This window comes from Egretta garzetta, unplaced genomic scaffold (assembly GCF_000687185.1).
Source record: "Egretta garzetta isolate BGI_Z169 unplaced genomic scaffold, ASM68718v1 scaffold34, whole genome shotgun sequence".
Lineage (NCBI taxonomy): Eukaryota > Metazoa > Chordata > Aves > Pelecaniformes > Ardeidae > Egretta > Egretta garzetta.
The window spans coordinates 4,096,385-4,100,046 of record NW_009259586.1 but is presented as its reverse complement, the minus strand read 5'-3'; positions in this window follow the sequence as shown (position 1 = coordinate 4,100,046).

Below are 3,662 nucleotides of genomic sequence, written 5' to 3'. Positions count from 1 at the left end.
GCTTGTCTTAGGACTGCTTATGCACAGGAAGGGAACTTTCCATTAGAATATATACTGCATGGAATAGAACATAGAATATATACTGTATACTGCATGGAAGTGACTTAAATTCTATAAACCATTTCCTTGTTAAAGTGATACCTATTGAGAGGTATTTATTACTTGTGAGGATATCTCCTGTGCATAGGGAGAGGTAAGACCTCTCATAAAATTAATAGGGATCTATCTACAGAAGATGAAGGAAATTAAATATCTGTAATGGAGTAGAGCATGAGATACCAACAGGCTTGTTAATATTAAATGGGAGAAAACGTTCATCATCCTATAAAATAAATGGCAGGTTTTGGAGGCAGTCCCCTTGAGAAGAGTCTCTGAGTGTGTCTTCTAGCGCCTGGCTAGGCAAACTGCTCCCAGTTTGTCCCAGTTCTTTGGTAGCGAAGCATAATAAGAGTGCCTGTGCTTGCAAAACTATAAAGACAATATAACAGCGCAAAAAGCATGAGTGGCCCCATATCACACTAAAGTTTCTGTTGTTCCACTATAGGATAATCTGCTTTTGACAGAGCATCCATCAAAGTTTCAAAACCAAACCTTCTTCTAGGTACTCTAATCACCCTGTACTCTCCTCGTTCCCCTCCCAGAGTTCAGGAGCCCTGAAAGAGTTTCACTTCTGTCATGTTGCTGCTAAGAGCTGTTCTGCTCTCCTGTGTCGCTTGTTCCTGCTCCCTTTCTTCTCCTAGTACATATTTGTGCTTTCAATTTTATTTTTAACTATGTTAAAAATTTGCTGAATCAGTCAACTGGACCAATGCCTTATAATCTTGCCTTATGATCTGGAGTAAAGGAATAACCAGCAAGAGCAATTGCGGGCAAGTGGCTCATTGAAGAGGAAGCTCACCATTAGATCAACTTACCAGCAAGGTCAAATTGCACTGAGATGACCACCAGAACTGGTGCAAAGGAAGCAGCTGAGGAATATAGAAGACACTGGCAGGAAGGACTGGTCCCTTTCAGGTGATAGTCATAAAGTCAGTTTAGCTGTAATATGAAACCTCTCCCCTAGCTGCGTGATTCCTTCTACCTTTATCTCTGCAAGCCTTTTAGCATCTGCTGAGGATTTTCAATTACCTGGGTGCAATCATTTCAGTCCGGACAATCTACCTTTCCAGTTTGATCCTTTGATTTATACTTCAGGGGCTATGATGCTTCCTGCAGAGAAATAATTTCTCAAGGGAGAGCAGGCCCTGTGGGCAGCCACACAGCAGGGCTGTAACCCACACAATTGGAAAGTCTCTTGCATTCATGTATGGTTGGTTTGAAAACCAGTTCAAATACAGGGGATTTCACAGACTCAAATGAGTTCTGTATCAAACCCACAGTTCCCAGCTATGCAGAAAAGGAGAAGGGGAACAAGGACTGCTCCTTATCTGAGGCCACCCAGGCATCTCAGTGTGCCCAGTAAAAAGAAAGTATGACGGAAGCACAAAGATTACATCCTCTTTGTTTACACTCCAGCTAGCAGAGGACACAACAAGAGTGAAGATGCAGTAGAATGACACGTGAGCCTGTTTGCTGGTTTCTAACCATACCAGAGTTCCTGCTGTTGTCATTATTCTGTTCACTGTTGTACCTGCTCTGGTTACCAAGCCAGCAAGATTAGTGTTAGTACAGGCTTGCCTGGCCTTACGTTTTCAGTTTGCTCTTTTTAGACACTAGCTATGGAGGTAGGTCAGGGGATTAGAAGGAGGAAGGCTGAGCTGCCTCTTAGCATAGTGTAGAGTTTTTCTGCTCAGACCCAGATAAAGCCCATCCCTCCAGTAGGGTGTAATACCATCTGTACAATGTGTTGGTCTGTCGTTTTGGCTGACCTCTGGGCAGAGGCCATGGGATGCTGGCTTCCAGTGTAACAGGATCATCCAGCCTCATTGAATGGCAGACAATTGGGCAACAAAGTGCTCCTGAAATATTCAAGGACGCTGTTTTCAAACGTATGTAACTTAATTGTTTTGGTTTCTTCTTGCAGTCATGAATACTTTATTTGGCTTCCTCAGGTTATTGCTGGGGAAGAGGACCTTGGAGACCTTCTAGCTCTTCTTAAAATATCTGGAAGAAGGAAGCAGAGGCCTTACCACTTTGAAGCAGTGAGAGGCCAGGAATTCTCTCTCAATAGCCTGGGGTACAGGCTCAAGGGAGTATGTTTTCTGCTAATATGAGGCAGCATGTGATATGGAATGAACAGAGTAAATATTTTATATAAATGCAATGAGACCTAGGGGAAAAATAGAAAAAACTCAATCACAAAAAAGAGGAAGATATTTTTAAACCAGCCTTATAGGCTGCAGGGTCATGGCTGGGTTGTCAATTCTACTTGCAATAGAATGAAACCAAGAGGAGACCTTATTTATACTTGTATGAAGTTTCATCTTAAAAATAATTAGGAACAGAATTGCCCCACCCCTTTATCTGAACTACTAACAAACAAACAAGGTTGTCGTGAATTTATACAAGGTGTCACATCTCTGATCAATTATGACCACTTTCTACTCTCTTATTCATATGATTTAGCCATTTCTTAAAATATTGAGTTACCTTCTTAGCTCTTTCTTCTGCAATGGCATCAACGCTTTTATTTTGTGTAGTTGACTTCAGAAGAATTTGTAGTGATAAGGTGGGTCTGATGTGTTATCACTCTCTAATAAAATTTTAAAATCGTAGTGGCTGAATACTAACTCAAAAGACCTGATATTTTGCGCAAATGAAGGAATCTTTAGGAAACTGGGGAGCCTTGTACTTTCTCAAGGAATGTAGCTTCTTTTTTAAAGCCTTCTGTTCCTTTCACCTGCTGCTGGATTCCCCAAGCAAAGCTGTTTCTCCAAGGTAAAAGGGCTTTTAATTCAGAGGATCTGGCCAGCTGGAAATTACTCTTGGTACTGGTATGCCTGGGTAGCACCTAGCTGGTAAAGACAGTGTACTTCCTAGCTCCTTACCGCACCCAGCACTGCCTTCTCAACTCTGTGTCTAGACAGGTTAACGGTTGGACTTGATCATCGTAAAGATCTTTTCCAACCTAAATGATTCTATGATTCTATGAATGGGGCAGAGAAGGGCAGTGAAATTGGGAAAGTGCAAACCAGACTTTAGTTTGAAAGATTATTTAATTGTTATTGCATGTACCAAATGTTGAGGGTGCCATGCATGAGGGCAAGTTGCATCAGTATTCATACACTTGTCTGAATTTAATCTGTCTGGTTATTGAGGCAATGACTTGGACAAAGCTACATGGTAAATCATTGGTTGAGGTGGACATTGAACCCAAGTCTCAGGCTGCAAATTCCACTGTCCTTTCTGCTCAGGCCTCTGAAACTGAAATCCAGAAGTGTTTCATCCTTCTTGTTGCTTACATCCCCCTCCCTTAGAAGGATATGAACAAACTGCCAGCATCGTCCTAGGAGCACTTTAAAAGGCAAGCAAATGCAGTTGTTTAGTCTGTGCAAAGAATTCAGGTTAGAGGTGCTGAGGCAGACAGGCTTAAGAATGAGTAAAGGTGGAGAGGAAATACTTACGCAGACTCTTTTTAGCCTCTCTCATCTCAGTGTAGCTCAAAGCAGACAGTACTCTGATAAGAAAGTGAACATGATCAGTACCTTCATCTTGGCCATCCT